Source organism: Ranitomeya variabilis, chromosome 6 (assembly GCF_051348905.1).
Source record: "Ranitomeya variabilis isolate aRanVar5 chromosome 6, aRanVar5.hap1, whole genome shotgun sequence".
NCBI lineage: Eukaryota > Metazoa > Chordata > Amphibia > Anura > Dendrobatidae > Ranitomeya > Ranitomeya variabilis.
The window spans coordinates 347,297,346-347,317,116 of NC_135237.1; the positions used below are offsets into that span (position 1 = coordinate 347,297,346).

At 41.6% G+C, this 19,771-nt stretch overlaps 1 long non-coding RNA gene across 1 annotated transcript in view; it reads right to left on the reverse strand.

Moving 5' to 3' along the window:
* Positions 1 to 291: 291 nt before the first annotated feature.
* Positions 292 to 19,771, reverse strand: part of LOC143781162 (uncharacterized) — a 52,281-nt gene continuing 32,801 nt past the window's right edge. The window contains exons 2-3 of the long non-coding RNA XR_013216596.1: positions 16,424 to 16,510; positions 292 to 425 (exon numbers count right to left, since the gene is read on the reverse strand). This is a non-coding gene — a long non-coding RNA (uncharacterized LOC143781162). The remainder of the gene's footprint in view (positions 426 to 16,423; positions 16,511 to 19,771) is intronic.

Here is a 19,771-nt window from a genome sequence, read left to right on the forward strand (position 1 = left end):
CTGCTTGAGTTAATTGTAAAGAATAGTTAACAAGCCATTCTTGTCAATGACCTGCGTCCATTGCTTCTAGCATTCATTAACTAAATTAAGTGTTTTTAGTCAAAAATGTCTTTGAAATACTGTAATAGGTTGGAAATGTTACCAGAGGGAAAAGAACAGGTCTTTGGTATTTATGACTTTTACGAAGACTTGTGAAAAATAAGTACAAGCAATGGAAAACACAGACATAAACCTCTTTCCTTCAAATTGATGTACTATTAAGACTCAATTGCAATGTTCTGACCGCAGTATGATAGAATGGTACTGTATGTCCAGGCTTTGCAAAAGTCGCCCAGGTCTGGAGAAGTATTTGCCTTTGGCAGACCTGTATTCCAAAACATTATGTAAATGATCAAAGGACCTCAGCGTCTTGTTCCACAAGGGAGCTAAACAAAAAACACAAAAGTTCATTAAAATTTAATAAAATAAAAGCCCATTCACCCCCCGAAGCCTAGAAAAAAAAATATATTTTTTTCAATAGTAAGAAAAAAATAATACCATAGATATATAGTAAAATACTTATATAAAAAAGTCAACACAAATTTTAAACATAAACCCCCCCACAACCCATCTAGAATAAAAACAAGCTGACATAAAATGTTGTCAGAAAAATGCTACAACTAGTGATTTCTGTTGCTTGTCCCTCCACATCAGTAAACATTGCAGAAGATTATCTTGCTCATATAAACCAATTTAGAAATGGCTGCATATTTGTGTTTATCTGTATTATATCTGAATATTCAGATTTAAATGCATGATATAGTTGCCAATAGCATACTTGTCAATTTTTATAGCAGTGCAAGAGAGACAAAATATGAGGCAAATGCAGCACTTTGGCAATTTTTTGGCTATGCTCCTAAAGTCTAAACAAACCACTAGCTACACCCATTTACCATTTATTTCAACTCTGGTAGGAAGAGATGTTAGGAAGGTCAAGGTGGCAGTGAGGGACCTTCAGGGCGCAGACTCTAAAGGTACAGTGGGGCAAAAAAGTATTTAGTCAGTCAGCAATAGTGCAAGTTCTACCACTTAAAAAGATGAGAGGCGTCTGTAATTTACATCATAGGTAGACCTCAACTATGGGAGACAAACTGAGAAAAAAAAATCCAGAAAATCACATTGTCTGTTTTTTTATCATTTTATTTGCATTTTATGGTGGAAAATAAGTATTTGGTCAGGAACAAACAATCAATATTTCTGGCTCTCACAGACCTGTAACTTCTTCTTTAAGAGTCTCCTCTTTCCTCCACTCATTACCTGTAGTAATGGCACCTGTTTAAACTTGTCATCAGTATAAAAAGACACCTGTGCACACCCTCAAACAGTCTGACTCCAAACTCCACTATGGTGAAGACCAAAGAGCTGTCAAAGGACACCAGAAACAAAATTGTAGCCCTGCACCAGGCTGGGAAGACTGAATCTGCAATAGCCAACCAGCTTGGAGTGAAGAAATCAACAGTGGGAGCAATAATTAGAAAATGGAAGACATACAAGACCACTGATAATCTCCCTCGATCTGGGGCTCCACGCAAAATCCCACCCCGTGGGGTCAGAATGATCACAAGAATGGTGAGCAAAAATCCCAGAACCATGCGGGGGGACCTAGTGAATGAACTGCAGAGAGCTGGAACCAATGTAACAAGGCCTACCATAAGTAACACACTACGCCACCATGGACTCAGATCCTGCAGTGCCAGACGTGTCCCACTGCTTAAGCCAGTACATGTCCGGGCCCGTCTGAAGTTTGCTAGAGAGCATTTGGATGATCAGAGGAGTTTTGGGAGAATGTCCTATGGTCTGATGAAACCAAACTGGAACTGTTTGGTAGAAACACAACTTGTCGTGTTTGGAGGAAAAAGAATACTGAGTTGCATCCATCAAACACCATACCTACTGTAAAGCATGGTGGTGGAAACATCATGCTTTGGGGCTGTTTCTCTGCAAAGGGGCCAGGACGACTGATCCGGGTACATGAAAGAATGAATGGGGCCATGTATCGTGAGATTTTGAGTGCAAACCTCCTTCCATCAGCAAGGGCATTGAAGATGAAATGTGGCTGGGTCTTTCAACATGACAATGATCCAAAGCACACTGCCAGGGCAATGAAGGAGTGGCTTCTTAAGAAGCATTTCAAGGTCCTGGAGTGGCCTAGCCAGTCTCCAGATCTCAACCCTATAGAAAACCTTTGGAGGGAGTTGAAAGTCCGTGTTGCCAAGCGAAAAGCCAAAAACATCACTGCTCTAGAGGAGATCTGCATGGAGGAATGGGCCAACATACCAACAACAGTGTGTGGCAACCTTGTGAAGACTTACAGAAAACGTTTGACCTCTGTCATTGCCAACAAAGGAAATATTACAAAGTATTGAGATGAAATTTTGTTTCTGACCAAATACTTATTTTCCACCATATAATGCAAATAAAATGATAAAAAAACAGACAATGTGATTTTTTGGATTTTTTTCTCTCAGTTTGTCTCCCATACTTGAGGTCTACCTATGATGTAAATTACAGACACCTCTCATCTTTTTAAGTGGTGGAACTTGCACTATTGCTGACTGACTAAATACTTTTTTGCCCCACTGTACCTTCACACTCAGCAACTTTGCAACGAGAACAACAACGATCCGTGACATTGCAGCGTCCTGAATAGCGATCTTGTTGTGTTTGACACACAGCAGCGATCTGGATCCCGCTGTGATATCGCTGGTCGGAGCTTGAAGTCCAGAACTTTATTTCGTCGTCAGGTCGGCGTGTATCGTCATGTTTGACATCAAAAGCAACGATGTCAGCAATGTTTTACATGGAGATGACAACCAGCGAGAACGATAAGTGAGTCGCCGTTACGTCACTGGATTGCTCCTGCATCGTTCTGGAGCTGCTGTGTTTGACGTCTCTACAGCGACCTAAACAGCGACGCTGCAGCAATCGGCTCGTTGTCTATATCGCTGCAGCGTCGCTGAGTGTGACGGTACCTTTACAATGCTTGTTGTCACTAAGCCTTTCAAACAACGTTATCTAATTTTGTGATCTGTTTGATGTTTGTGTGCCTTCATATCAGCAGTATAGACTTTCACTGTAAAACAAGATGTGCAGCCAGGAGATGTATGGCTAGCAAGGCTGTGGCAGCTGAAAAACTGGTAGAGAGGCAGAAATTGGAAATGTAAGGCCAGCAATGCCCGCCCTGGCAGTATCAGTACTACAGTACAGATGACATGATTGCCTCACCCTGTTGAAAAAGCTACGCGAAACGCGCGTCCGTGGGGACCGAGTGAGGTGGGGAGGCCATACCTGATCCACAATGGGTAAGCAGCGACTATATATCAATATGAATATGTGATCATGTATTTTGGGCAATTTAGCCACGTGAGTTGGATATAGTGACTGCATTTGGTCATACGTTTTCTCTATACTTTGAATTGATGTTGCTACCCGAAAGGATTATTCGTGTGCTTTCCCCCTGACTTGGTCATTGCCGCATTTTCTCCTTTATGTGTCTTCTGCTATATGGCTGTATTGACAATACACCCATGTTTTGTATCTTACATATTTGTATTTGTATATGTTTGTTATTACTTAATAAACCTTTTGAATATTGTTTTCTAAATATGTTTAAGTGGACTTTTTTCCTCCGTGTTCTTGTTAATGATTGCCTCACAGTAGATGACAGGCTGAGTGAGTCGATCATGTCAAAGGTATTGTAGCTGTTGCTGCTGCTGCTGCCTTAACCACTTGTACGACCAATGCTGGCACGGGTGATGGGGCACTGGGTTTGAGGGAATTGCAGAAGAGTCTGCTGGCCAGTCATGCAGTGATCAGGTGTTAACTTGGCAAAAACTTCACAGAGCAGGTAGCACAGCTTTTCCTCAAAACAGTGCAATTTGGACCCCCTTTTAGAAGTTGGAAAAAAATCCTCGCTTTTCTTTTATTCTGAGGATCTAAAAGCATGTCTACCCAATACATTTGTTATCCCAGAATCACACCATCATATAGCTTGCCATGCTGATCATCACAAATGAGGGCCCCACTTGTAAATTTTTCTCATCCCGCTATGACCATTGGTTGTCATAGTCAGTGTCATCATCATTATTTTCACTCTAAGGGCTCATTTCCACAAGCGAGGCACACGTCCGTATCTCGCATGTGGAAACTAAGCTGTGGCGCCGGCACTCAGGAGCGGAGCTGTGCGGCTCCATGTGTTCCTATGCGGCCGCACTCTCCGCTCCTGAGTGCCGGCGCCACAGCTTAGTTTCCACATGCGAGATACGGACGTGTGCCTCGCATGTGGAAATGAGCCCTAACAATCAGCCTCATCTACTTCATTTGCCAACCTTACGACCCCCTCCACATCCACCTGCTGTTGCTTATCCTCCTCTTATTCCTCCAAATCCTGCTGTATGTAACATAGACCTTGAGGTAACCCAAATGATTCAGAGCTGTGATAAACATGTGCATATCTTCATTCATCCTTGTTTGCATTTTGGTGAGTGTTTTTTTCCAGAATAAATATACTGGACTACATAGTTTATTTCACACTTGTCCCTACTGACAATTTGTTTGCCTCTCCAAAAGGCTTCAGTAGGCTTACATGTATCCCTCAACAGCAGCCAATGGTGGAACTCAAGGCAACCCATGCTTCATTTTGACTGCTGCATGACATAATCTGTCATTGCTTTATGCTCCTCATACAGACTCTCCAACATATGCAGAATCAATCCCAGAGGCTTGTGATGTCGTAAAATCAGGTGCTATCACAGATGTTTATGTTTATTGAAAAACAGAAGTTCATACTTTACCACATAAGAATAGATGAAATGAGCAGACACTTTCCTGGCTATAGCCACCACCCTTCTCATAGGTATATTTGTGAAACAACTGTAGTACCATTAAATGTGGGATATGGGCCCACGCAAGAAAGGTCAGTTACTTTGTCCAAAAGTAAGGCAGTCAGAATGTTCCAGGCATTGTCGCTCATAAGAACTCCTAGCAAGAGATAAGCAAATCAAGCAAAATTCAAAATCACCTGCTGGCACAGTTTTTCTTTGTTAATTCTTTTCATGGAGAAGTTATCCAAAGGACCATTATCTGATCTGGTGTCTCTTCAGACCCCAAAAGAATAATAAATGTAATTCGTAAAAAAAATACTCACCTCACCACTCTCCTCCCTGGCCAATTCACTACTCACTGTCAGCCATCCTGTCCTCCCACATCTTCTGATACCCCACCTCACATTGGAATCTTTAGTCCTTTCAAACTGTACTGAACTTTCAGGGGCCACCCAGTAAAGTTTTGTTCAGTCCCTCCGTAGGTTGATGGCACATGTCATTATAACTTTATGATGAACATTGTAAAAATGGATTCAGCTCACACACCAGGGTGTTGATAAAATTCTTTCATTCGGCTTTATTTGGAAGAATTATTTTTAAAATGGTGCAACATCAATTAGGACGTCTCAGACAAAATTGCAAATATAAAATAGGGGGTGATGTACAAGAAGAACCATATGTGTTTCGAACAATAAAGTTCTTGGACACTGATCACCAAGTGTTCAAGAACTTTATTGTTCGAAACGGGGGAATAAACGAAAGATTTTTATCAACGCCCTGGTGTGTGAGCTGGATCCATTTTCACACTGTTCAAGCTGCTGAATGCTGTACAGCAGCAGGATTCCTGTGCGCCTATCATGGACTAGAATTATGCCTCAGGGGTGAGCTGATTTTCCATTTGTTTATAACTTCATGATGCCATTGACCTGTGCACCAGTGCAGAATTCTCCCGGGCACCATGACACACAGATGCCTGGCACAATGCTACAGGACCAAAGATTTCAACTTCAGTGGTGGGGGATCGGAACTTGCAGCGAGGACTGGAAGAGTAACAATGAATAGCAGGGGGGCCAGAGAGGTTACCGAGCCAGCATTTAAAAACAAAGGAGGTGTTAGGGGTCGAGTTCCCACCTCTGCACATGGGGAATCTCGAACTATCTCCTTTGCGGTCTCCCATTCTTCTCCAGCCGAAGTGGAGCCTGCTCAGCGGAGACGTCGGTCCCAGCCTGATACTGTGCGGATTGTTTCTGCTGCTTTCCCAGGCTCAGCCATTGTAGCCAGTACTGGTCAGTGGTGAGCAGACGTCTCTGGGACTAAGTCCTGCTTTTTCCCTTCTGAGCATGTGGAGTTCCCCCACTGCCGCAGGGCCGAGGGGTACCCGGTACCGGGCCTCTGTGTCTCAGTCCTGGGGTTGTCAAGGTGGCTAGGCCCGGTCCGTGACCCTGCTGAGGGGCGTCCAGTGAAAGTTGAGAATGTGATGATGTTATGGTACCGTGCAGATCGCAGTGAATAACGAGGACACCAGGTTGCAGTCTCTTTACCTCTTTACTGAAGGCTTCAGGATCCTCAGTCCGGAATACGGTCAACCGGGCTACCTGAGTCCGGCCGGTCCGATGGCACCTCCAGAGTTCCCTTTGCAGGTGGAAATCTGTGCCTACCTTCTAGCGCTTGTGTGTTGTGGTCCTTCCCTGCTGTGCTTACGGGATAGTCCCCACAACTGTTGTGTCTGTTTCTGAAGTTCCCTCACAACTCGATTATGATGTTCTTCTTCGTCCCCCCAGATGATATGGCTAGGACGCACCCGTATGACGGGTAGGCTCGGAGCTCTTCCGGGACCCTAGAGTCGCCCCTCTCCAAATGTTGCCCCCTGTGTCTGCTTAGGTGATTTTGGGTGAGACAGCCCGCCTATAACTGACTGTCCTGCCATAGGTTTGAAGTAAGGCCTGGAGCTCAATACTTCCTCGGCGTTTCCGGCCACCGGCTGCGCGCCTCAGTAGGATGTTGCCTCGTCTTACAGCACGACTCCTACTGGTGTTTCTCCTTGTTGCATGATCTTGTTTCTCACTCAGCACAATAAACCTCGCTTCTTGTCTTTTCTTGGGGTACCGCCGCGATGAAGTGCAGGTGCGGTCCCGTAACGTTCTTTCTGTTCGCTAGGCCTCTGTCAGGATCCCACCCCTGACAGGGACCCCCCTGAATCTTCCCCTGCAACACCCTCTGCCACAGGATGTTGCCTGGTTCCAACCCAGTCAGCTTCTGACTAACTTCCTATCTAACCCCCAGTTTTTCCAGATTGTGAGGAGTGGCCTAATACATAGCACCCTTAGCTCCCCCTGGAGGCCAGACTGTGAAGTGTATTGGTGTCTGTGATACCTGGTCAGGTGAACTCCTTCAGTGCCATCAGACGTACCATAGCCCCCCTTAGCGGCGGAGCATCAGTACTGCAATGACCAGGACTCTGGGGCGCTCAGGTGCCCCTCATGCTCAGGTACTGCTGCAGCTTCCATTGGTCCTCTAGGAAGGTCCTGAAGCTGCTGCAGCTATAAAAGGTTTGCATGGCCGCACAGCCATGCGTTAGTGTCACTTCTTATGAGCTTGCTATTTGTGGTCGTGCCTGTATGTGGATAGGGTTTGGCTGAAATAATCCCCAAGAATACCGGCACCTCCAGTGAAGAATTTGTATTTATGTAGTATTCAGGGCCCGGCTGAAATAAGCCCCTAGAATACCGGCACCTCCGGTGAGGAGTTTGAATGTATGCTTCTCTGTGTGCGTGATCACTGACTGCCGTCAGCTCAGCAGTTAGCTGTGTTCCTCTGTGACGCTAACAGGGCACAGCGTGTTCTTTTCAGTGCGACTCAGTGAAGTAACTGAGTTCACTTATACCACCATATAGTGCCGTCATCTTCTAGCAGCAGGTTCTCTCCTGCACGGTGGACCCCGGCTGCGAACGTACCAATTATAACATCTATATTAACTCGGTGCGTTCCGCCAGTCCTTACAGGAGGACTGTTCTTCTCTTCCAATAAATCAATAGGAAATGTGTAACAACTCTGCTGGCATCATTGCATGGCCTCCCATCCCCCACCTGCATTACACTCAAACTCATTTACTTCTCTGGGCCTTGTTGTGACTTCTCTCTGCTGCCAGCTCCATGCTGGGTGCCTCATGTCTGCTGTTTGCTCTGTGCATGCTCTGTCTGTGTGCATAGGGGGCGTTGCCGGCAACTCCTCTTTCTTATAGAGACTGTGTGCACCTTGCTAAGGTGTCCCTGGCCAATCGCCATGAGGCTTCCTGTATTTAAGACATCCACACCCATTGGTGGGGGCCTGTTCAACTTACTCCCTCAGTCAATTCTTAGCTGCTGAGGTGCCAGGCCCTGTCTCGCTTACTCTCATGTCTGCCAGCCAGGGGGGCATTGTACCCTAGTCTGTTTCCTGTGTAGCCACCCAGAGGGGCTTCGTACCCTGGCCTGTGTCCATGTCTCTGTGCCTTGTCTTGTTCCTGACTCTATCTTAGTTTAGTCCCGTTCCTGTGTCCGTTAATATTCCTGTCTTGGTTTGCTTTTTCTGCTGTGCGTACTCTGTGTCTTGCTTTGCTCTGCTCTGCCCTCTGTGTCTTGCTTTGCTCTGCTTTTGGCTCCGCTCTCTGCAACCTTGCTTTGCTCCTTGCTCTGCATTCTGTGACCTTGCTCTGCACTCTGTGTTTTTGCTCTCGGCTCTGCACTCTGTGTCTTGCTCTGCACTCTGACTTTGCTCTGCTCTCAGCTCTGCACTCTGTGGCTTTGCTCTCAGCTCTGCTCTCTGTAGCTTTGCTCTGCACTTTGCTCTGTACTCTGACTTTGCTTTGCACTCTGTGGCCCTGCTCTGCAGCTCCGCTCAGCTCTTGCTCTGCGGCTCCGCTTCTTGTGGTTCTACTTTGCTCCGCTCTTTGTGGTTCTACCTGGCTTTACTCCTTGCGGTTCTACTTCTCCTGCTCTTGGCTCCGCCTCCTGCGTTTCTGCACTTGGCTCCACATCCAGCTCTTGGCTCCACCTCCTGCATTTCTGCACTTGGCTCCGCCACCTGCTCTTGGCTCCGCTTCCTGCGTTTCTGCACTTGGCTCCAGCTCTTGGCTCCGCCTCCTGCGTTTCTGCACTTGGCTCCGCCTTCTGCTCTTGGCTCTGCCTCCTGCGTTTCTGCACTTGGCTACGCCTCCTGCTCTTGGCTCTGCCTCCTGCATTTCTGTTCTTGGCTCTTGCTCCTGTGCTTTCGCTCTGCATCCGCTCTTGCAGTCTTTCTCTACCTATTATTTAGTCCTCCTGTCTGAACAGGTTCTTACCTGTTTTACATACCTGCCTGCAGACCGGTCCCTACCGGCTCTTCCAGTGTACCAGTCTTGTCCGCCTGTCCTGCCAGAGAGCCAGCCATACCTGCCTGCCTACCAGAAAGCCAGGCATGACCGCCTGCCTGCCAGTGTCTCTGTTGTACCCGTCTGTCTGCCTGTGTCCCAGCCATGCCCGCCTGTCTGCCAGAGTGCCAGCCATGCCCGTTTGCCTGTTTATGTTCCGTTCCCTGGTGGGATCCACAGCCACAGCCAGACACCACCCTGGAGTGGTACCTGGTAGCTTCCTATTGCACAAGTCTGACCTCACCATCGGAGGCTCCAGTGAACACCTAGGAAGCTACTTAGTTACGCCCCTTCCAGGGAAGTTTGGTCTGTGGTCCAGTGGGGCCACACCCCTGCACGTCCGCTCCAACCAGTCTGGGTGCGAGCATGACAAAGTGGTTCTGCTGTAGTATCTATCTTAACCTCAAGGGAACTGTTGTTTAGGTGTTTAAGGAGCAGAACATAAATGGGTGTCATTTATGGAATGGAAATTTGGCTCTGTACAAGATAAAGTTTTATGGCAGCATAGGAGATAGACTGCAGAACACTGACTCAACCTAATGGTTTTGCTGTTAGAGGCAGAAAGTTTAAGAAATGATAAGCAGGTTTTAGAACAATTGGCTCAGAGAGAAAACTAATACCTTAAAATATAACTTTTAAATTTTATCAGTAAAAATACACAGCAAACAAATTAACTATAGTACATGTAACTAGGCCAGACAGACGGGTGAGAAATCGCCACATTGATGCAGTAATTGATGCCAAAGGAGCCCGACCACGTATTGAGTGCATTTACTGGATATACATTTAGTAGGCCAACATTTCGGATTTTAAAATCATTTTTTCAAGCTGGTGTTCTAAAGTATTCTAATTTACTGAGATAATGAATTTTGGGCTTCCATTAGCTGTAAGCCATAATCATCAACATTAACAGAAATAAACACTTGAAATACATCACTCTGTTTGTAATGACTCTATATAATATATGAGTTTAACTTTTTGTATTGAAGAACTAAAATAAATTAACTTTTTGGCGATATTCTAATTTTGTGAGATGCACCTGTATGTAAGGGCTTTGATATATCAGCCTTAGTGAAGTAGTATAACAAAATCCAAATTCGGCCTTTTGCTGTCCTTATGTGTTTGACTGTATTAATAATGACTATAATACTCAAACAGAAAAATAGCAATGGTATGGTTCTCGAAAGATGGTTTCATTAACCAAATTTTATTTTTTAGGTACATTGAACACTGCAAAAAACAATTATGAAATTGCATTTTTTTTTCATTAGTTCATCTCAGGCTATGTTTCCATGATGAGCTTTTGGTGAGTCTTTAATATTGCAGATTTTCTACTCCATTTTTGTATCAATTAAGTAAAATAGGTCACTTGCATTTTTCAAAAATAGACAGCGTAAAAAGTTCAACCAAAACTCATCGTGGTAACATAGCTTTAGGCTATGTTTATAAGTTAATAACCCATATAGAGAAAATATTGAAAATTAAGGTAATAAAATAATTTTTATTAAACAACTTGTATTAAAAATTATATCTGTTACAATACTATAGGATGATAAGGCAGTGAAGACTACCAATAGTGGAACCACAGGTCAGAGGCAAAAAAAATAATGAATCCAGATACCCACAACAAACAGTTGTATACATATATCATAAATATATATTATTATTCCAATGTAAAACTAAATAAAGCCACTGGTGAATATCACCCAAAGATAGTGGAAAATGGAAGGGTAAGTAGAGAAGAGTGGTAGAAAATAATTACCTCAGACCTGCGGTGCTCTCCCCCAGAAGAAGGCACGCAAGCCGAAATGCGCGTAGAGTTTGTGGTACCGCAGGTCTGAGGTTCCACTATTGGTAGTCTTCACTGTCTTATCATCCTATACTATTGTAACAGATATAATTTCTTAATACAAGTTGTTTAATAAAAATTATTTCATTACATTCTTTGGTTCTTCTATGTGCAATCTTTTCTCTGTATGGATTATTTATCTTCTTGCACTGGACTTTTTATAATTAATTCCCTGTATGGGCACAGGTGTTTATAGTTGTTCAACACTGTGCATTGTTGTCTACATCTGTTTATATGTTCATAACTTGTGTTGTTGCTGCGTTTTTTATGCAAATTTCAAGCTGCGTTTTACAGTACCAGCAAAAGCTATGAGATTTCAGAAATCTCATGCAAAAGCTTTGGTTTTTTTTTTCCTGACTTAATTGGAAAACTGCTACATTTTTTAAAACTGCAGCATGTCACCTCTTTCAGCTTTTTTCAGTTTTTGCAGCGGTTTTTCACCCATAAAAAGCAATGAGTAAGTGAAAAAGCCCAGCAAAAAATGCACATGTCAGGTTTTGCTGCGTTTTGGGGGGACAAAAACCTAAGGAAGTTGCAACATGGTTTTTTGAGGGCACTAAACTTTATCAGCATGCACAAAAGACAATTGTAACAGATAAAAATGCAGCAAAAAAGCAGCAAAACCTGCTTTTGTAAGCAACTGCTTTACTGCCAGGAGAGCTGGTTTTGCCTGCAGAAAAAATGCTCAATAATGCAATGTGTGAACATAGCCTTACATGGATTTTTCTTTCCTTTTACCCTTATCCGGCTGAATAGGTACAATTGTAACTATTCCGTTTTAAAATTGCAATAACTTTTTTTTGAAAAGACGTAGAGGGCTGAAATTTCGTGACATCTCTACATTTTTGGTCCAGAATATATTGGCCAAATTTCAATAAAATATCTCCACCCGCTTCCGAGATAAGGGGTCGAGATCTTTTTGCATCCATAACAAGCTGCATAGGTACAAATGTACCTCATATATTTTGAATGAAGATAATGCAAGGGAAAAAGCATACATTTTTTTTTAATGATAATGCTATTTAACTATTATAAACAAGTAAAAAACTGTTCATTTACATTATAAAAGAAAATGTAAGAAACTTTTTTTTATTGATTTTCTTTGCAAGTAATGCATGTTGGCTTTGCTACAGAGTGTTCATCGCAAATGGGTTTCACACAAACCACACAAGACTTTCTAGTCTTGCGTTGTTTTCGCCTCAGGTCTCTGCAGACATAGCAACTACCAACAACAGGGGAGGGTCCACGACTACCATGAGGTATGTTGGGGCCAGCTGCTGGCTGCGATGCTACCACAATGCATCGTCCAAGCACCATTTCTACTGCACCTCAAAGAAAATGGTTTCTCATTATCATTTTGTTTGTACTACGATCTTCAATTGCAATCATACACAGCTGATTTGCGAGATCTTTCAAGAACTTTCTTCGTTGATCCTTTGCCCTGAAGCTTGGATTGTGTTCTCTGTAGATGATGTAGGATGCTAACCCACTGACATCAATCATATTGTAGAAAAATGCCAAAGTCCAACGTGATGTTCGTCGTTTCACAGTGTACTCTCCCAACATTTTATCCATAACATCAACGCCACCTTTTGTTATGTTGTAGTATTTTATTATCTCTGGCTTGGCTGCTAGTGTCTCTTCAACTTCTCCCGTCATGTGCATAGATGATAGAAGCACGACTGATTTGTTCTTCTTTGGTACATATGAACAGACTGTTGCATCATGATTGTAGGCAAAATTTGTCGAGTTTACAGGCCTTTCTTTGGCAGGCTGCATGTTGCTAGGTAGGAACCTTTTGTTTTTTCTTACTGTACCAACTAGTGTCATGTTCCAGGAGTTCAATACCTTAGCTAGTTCCATGGTTGTAAAGAAGTTATCGGTGGTGACATTTCTTCCAGAGCCTTTATACGAGCTCACTAGGTCCAATACTGTTCGTTCTCCAATGTTTACTTGTCGAGGACCATCAGTTGGTTTCCCAGTGTAGAGCTGACCTTGTAAAGGGTAGGCATTTGATGAGTCACAAGCCCAGAAAATCTTTATGCCATATTTAGCTGGTTTTGAAGGTATATACTGGGTAAATTTAGTATGACCTCTAAATGGAAATAATTGCTCGTCGACGGTGATACAATGATATGGCTTGTAGGCTCTCTCCAGATTACTGTTCAGCATTGTCCAGATGTCCCGTATTGGTGCAGCTTTATCTGTTTGCACACGTTCTGCACGTGTATTTTCGTTGTCAAACCTGATAAATCTGAGTATCATCTTGAAGCAGTCACGAGACATGGCTGCACGTATAAGAGGCAGAGCAGCAACATTCCACATTTCCTCCAGATTCTCTTTGTTGGCTCTGTGCACACCAGCAGCAATCAGTATGCCCAAAAATGCATGAAGTTCAGTTTCAGTAAATTGCTTGAATGTTTTTTGTGGTGGCCGTTTGGAAGAATCAGGAAAACGTTGTACCAGTTCGTTGTTGTAAGCATCACAAACTCTCTTGGCCTTTCGATTCGTTTCCCGTAATATGATGTCACACATCTCGGGAGTCATGATGGACTTGAATAGCTCTTTTGCTGTATATAGGTTGCTGATTGCTGCAGGGCCACCTCTTTGTCGTAGGACATTACGAGATTTTGTTTGTGCATTTGGCAGTGGATTACTGCACCATTGAGTTTCATCCTTAGCAGTCCAAATGTCGCCTGCACTTTGAGGCACAGAATCATCCTCAACACTTTCGTCTGATTCGTATTCATTTTCATGCTCTATGACCATTTCTTGTTCAATGTCTGAATCTTCTTCAGTAACATCCACTTGTGGTACATAGTTTTCATCATCAGATGCAACATATGGTTCATCCTCATGCTCAGAATCAGATTCTTCTAGCATTCGCATTATTTCGTCAGACGTAAATCTGTAAATATGAAAAAATGTAAAATAAATAATTTTCCGAAATACTACATTATTGGCTTTTCACAAAATTATACTAACCTGCAAACACGTTTTCTTGGATTATGGCGGAAACTAGATCCAGCATTACTATCACTCATGATGACTTGCTAGATGAATTTTGGCTTCGTATTTTGTGCTGAATATAAATAAAACATCGTAAAACAATATGTAGATACTAATTATTATCCATTTTTCGTATAAAAATTATACCTATAGTGATAAGTTTCATACAAAATATATGTAAGCCAAGTCCAGGCTGAAAGACAATTTGACTGTTCTGTCCCCACATAATGAGAATAAAGGTATAACTGGCTGTTAGATGCTGTGAGACTTTCCTACCTTCGTTTCCAAGAAATTGAAGACTTCACAAGCCTAGAAATGTGTGCTCACAGCAATGAGATGAACAGCAAAATGGCTAATGAGAGGAGGGAGGCAGGAAGACAAGTAGAAGCCACTCCCAGTTTGAATTAACTTAATTGACAGCAACATAAGTGACCAGTAACAACACTGAACAATAGATATCAGCATAACATTTGTAGCTGAATGAACTTTAGTTTCTGAAACCAAGTAAAGTCTTCCCACAGTGGAGGTATATGTGAAGGTACAATTGTACCTATGCAGCCTGTTAAGGTTGTAAAATTATGCAGCCTGACAAGGGTTTATCACTTAGGTATGGGGTTTAATGAATGAAAACTACAACTCCTCCGGCGAAATACAAGTCAACAAACAGCATGTTAACTCATTTTATCTACCAATGTCATTTCGTTGGGACGCCTAATCTTTAGCTTCTAGCAACTAAGATTTTTTAATTTTCATAATTAGGTCCAATTTTTTGTGTTGTGTTTGTAAAATGAATGTTTTCAAAATAGGAAATCATGTCATTGTCATTTTTAATTGAATATTGGGACTCCCTTTTCTGACAAATCCGTACTTGTACAAATTTTTCAAATTATGTTTCTGATTCATTAGGACCCGAATCATTAAAAATCTGTCATTAAAAAAAAAAAAAAAGAAAATTGCTAATTTGGCAAGTAATGGGTTAACAAACAGAAAAATAAAAATGTATGTCTCTTGGAAGAAAATTTAAAAAATAGAAAAAGTAGAAATTAAAATTAGCTGTAGCATTACAGGGTTAAAATGTAATATTTAATCTAGTTAATAAAAATCGCTGTAGAATAACTGAATGCCTGTCCTGTTAGCTAAGTTGTCTAGAAATTGTGTTGCAAATCCAAAAAGCGCAAAGAAGCATAGTATTGAGGAAAGAAAACAGGAGAGATTAATGGGATTGTTTGGAAGGCCATGTAAAGGGTGTAGTTATGAGAAATCAGTTCATTTGAGTTGGGAAATGTAATTACAGTTTTAGCACTTTTTTAATAAACTTACGATAATGCATTCTCACATAAAAAGTGATAAATAACCTGATGATCTCATTACATAGATATAATTGATGTAAGCAATTCTTATTCCCTATTTTTTGGCTGCTCGAATAATTCTTTCATAAATGAGACCTAATATATTTTAATTACCCCATATAAAAAGTAAATGATCATCTCACTGCTATTTAAATAGTGCCAGCCTTCTTCGGTGAACTGGCCAGTATTAGCTATACAAGAGCCAAATTAAAAGTAGAACATTGTCCGGAACTCAGAAATGCAATAAAAATGTTATTGATGATACAGCGTAGTCAATCTGGGTTAAATAATATTTTTTAAAAACTCCAGATATGCATCATAGTAACATACATCACATTATGCCTCAATATTTTTAGCCACTCATTCAAATATGAAAAGACAGAAAACCAAAAGTCCACGGTACTAATCATAAAAATGATTTTTTTATTGAGAATTTCATTAAAAACATGACAAGATGGACAAATGTGAAATAAATAGTGACAGAACCCAAAATGATAGATGAGGGTGCTGCCAGTGCACAACAACATTCAGTTACATATAACAATGAGACAAAATTTGTATATCAAAATAATGCCTAGAACATGTTCATGAATAGTCTGTTCATGCATAAACCAAAAGATAACGTGAGTGGGACAAAAGATTATATAAGACCAAAAAGAATGGCACAGATAGTTCTTAATCCCACTTGTTTCCATGCATGGTGTCAGGAGACATAAATGAACTCAATACAGATTGCAGTATATGCCTTGAGTGGCAGTAGCAATATGTCTCCCACGTACCTTGCTGCAAACATGTATAGTAAGATAAAAGGAGGAGAAAGAAGCAACATAAAACACTTCAGACAATTGTAGTCCTGATAAAGATCCCGTTTTAAGTAGTGTCCTTCGTGCTATGTCACAATTGGCAGTATCAATAGTCAAAAAAGTAATAACATCAGACTCAAATTAGTGTAATAAGAGGTAAGTACCCATTGTTGAAGCCAAGGCAGCACACCAGCCCGTGTCCTCAACACGCGTGTGTTACTTCCTCAGAGGGTGTGATAATCTGGAAGACACTATAAAATAAATTTTAGCTTTAACCAATATTTCAAATACAACAACTATATGACTAGAGGGCACCACCCAATGTTAGGGATCAGCCTGTAGCATGCGAGAAAACAGTCATATGGAAAGAAGAAAAGACACTTGCTATGTACACAGTGATCACCATAAATAGAGAATTGTTTCCTTTGTACCTATTTATTATTTAAACTTTGGCACTTACAGCTAATAACTTCTGGGCCCCTAAGGAAGCCACTGTGCATAGCGACATACGTTTGCACCTTCATGTCAACCATACCATAGTTCAGTTTTTTGTATTTAGTACAGTTATAAGGATTGATGTGGCTCTGTGCTAGCATTTGTCAGGCTTAAACTAACAGTTATTTGCAGGTTTCTCATCTGTTGGATTGAAGAGTATTTGCCTAGTGGTGCGGTTGATTTATATTTGCTATTTTACCTCTACATGCATAATATTGTATTTAGCTCTTTAGTACTTTCCTATATGTTGGATTGCCTGACACATTCATATTTATGTTTACATTGCAATTTATCATATTCGCTCAATTCTTCTAATTGTGTTGCACTGAGCACTTTTAGCACTTTGTTATTTTGCCATTCATTACATTGGTTAACATTGTGAGCCTGTGTACTGAACACCTCCACACAGTTTCTGCACATTGCTGCTTTATTTTTCTTAGTTTTAAATTTACACCTATCTTCTTGGTTAAAATTCAGATGATTACCTTGTCTATGTATGACCTTGATTACAATAAGGTGTTTATTAAACTGGACCACACATACAGCTATTCCATTTTGAATGTTCCTGTCACTGTTAGTTTCATTTGTTTTATTCATATGGTTACTTGTTTGGCAGGGTAAAGACTTATTGTGGGCTTCTGTCATGTGTGTCTGTGAAGGATAGCACCAGAGATATCACGCAGAATCCCACCGCTGCCACCACATGTGACGAACCCACACCTCGCCACACCTCCTGACATCACTATTATGTCAGCGGAATCAAGCAGTGTGGTCCTTGCACTTGCACCAACATGATATTCTGCACCCCCTGGGGACAAGTAAGGTCAGCTTGGCACAGTTTTACACAGACACCCCCTGTCCACATGGGCTCAGGGAGGAATGGGCAGTGAAAAGATGTGGCCCATGCAGTCTCTGACGTGGCATCACATTCGCTCACAACCCTGACAGGCTGAGAGGCCCCTTCCACTAGCACCATTGAAACAGCGCCTGGTCAGCCCAGTAGGACGGCCACCAGTTCCTCATTAGATATCAGACAGGTCTGCTAATGGGATTATATCAGGCCAGAAACAAGCCCCAGCAGCAAGGGAAGTTCAGCCGAGAACACAGACGTGTAGATTCATGGATCGAGATAAAAGCCCAAGGTTGAATTATATATTTAATCTAGGGATGGGCAAATGTGCTCAGTGACACTTGGTTTTCACTTGAGTATCACAATGCTTGGATGTACTCGTTAATCGGCGAGTAATGGACAGTGCGCTGTGAAAAGCTTGAATCCCCGTCCCATATTTTTAGAGCCTGCTACATAAACAATAAACATGAGGGAGTTGCTTGTGTGTCACTGTAATGCCATAGCCATCTTGGTTGTGGCATTACTGTGATTGGCTGGCTATGCAACATCATCAGGGCTACTGAAAGATCATGCACAGCCCGGAACAATGACAACATTGCACAGCTTTGTGACACTTCGTATTGGAGAGATAGTGCTTGTATGGGCTTGTAAGCACAGTATAACGAATCAAAGGCCTACAGTGTTGATACTGATGCTGAAGCTGAGGCAGCATACTAACAGCTCTTCTAAGGGCTAATTATTTGCTTTGTTGTGTATCATATACAATCTGCATTTAGTCTATGGACGGAGAGAGTGGCAACAGCAGGGTGAGTGACAGAATCCAATCTGTAGACAGTGATTAGGGCTGTGCAGTCCATTGGCAAATATATAGCTGCAGCTTTTTTGAAAGTGTGAAAAAATTGAATATATGTTGAGTCATCAAGTATTACATGGTTGGTGTTGCTTTTTTTGCGTTAAACAACACTCCAAAAAAACCCTAAAAAAATTTCCGAGTTAAATTTCTTACCCATGCACTATTCTGTGATCTGGATGATTTTTTTCATATATAAATATATATTAAATTTGTCACCCATACAGTATTACTTGGTCTGGGGTACATTTCCTGTGATCTAAAAAACTTAAAAAAGGGTTAAATAATTTTGCAAGCTTAAATTTCTCAGCCATACAGTTTCACGTGTTCTGTTGTTCATTTCTGTAATATCCAGCACTGAAAAAAATAATACCGAAAAGTGTATTGGTATTATATTGCTCATCCATACAGTGTAATGTGTTCTTGGGTACATTTCATTGCTATATAAACCTCAAAAAACTTGGTGAAAAATCTGTTGGCACTATATTGCTCATCAGCAGGGTATTACATGTTCTTGGGTACCTTTTGTTGGTAAATAACCCTCAAAAGAAGTGTTTAAAATTTTTCTGTATTATATTGCTCATCCATAGGGTATCACATTTTCTTGGGTACAGTTCACTGCTATATAAGCCTCTAAAAACTTGTTAAAAAAATGTATCAATATTATATTGCTCGTCCATAGACGTTTACACATTTTTGGGTATATTTCAGTGGTATATAAGCCTCAAAAAATGTGTTAAAAATTTTATAGGTACAGTTGTCCTCAAAAGTTTACATGCCCTGGCAGAATTTTTGCTTTCTTGGCTTTTTTTCAGAGAATATAAATGATAACACCAAACTTTTTCTCCACTCATGGTTAGTGGTTGGGTGAAGCCATTTATTATTAAACTACTGTCTTTTCTCTTTTTAAATCATAATGACAACCAAAAACATCCAAATGACCCTGATCAAAAGTTCACATACCCCTTTACTTAATACCATGTATTGCCCCTCTAACCTCAATGACAGCTTGAAGTCTTTTGTGGTAGTTGTGGATGAGGTTCTTTATTTTCTCACATGGTAAAGTGTTGTGAATTCCATTCTCGGGCTCCCTCCTGTGGTCATGAGTGGTACTGTGTGAGTTTGGTCTTGGGCTCCCTCTGGTGGCCTTTAGCGATATGGCTGGTCTTGGCTGGGCTCAGCTGTTTCATCTCCTGCTAGGCTGGGCCTATTTAACTCACCTGGACCTTTACTTGTCGCCTGCTGTCGGTGTATTCAGTCCTGATCCTGTGTTCTCCTGAATATTCCTTGTGACCAGTCTCCTGCTATGAGAAGCTA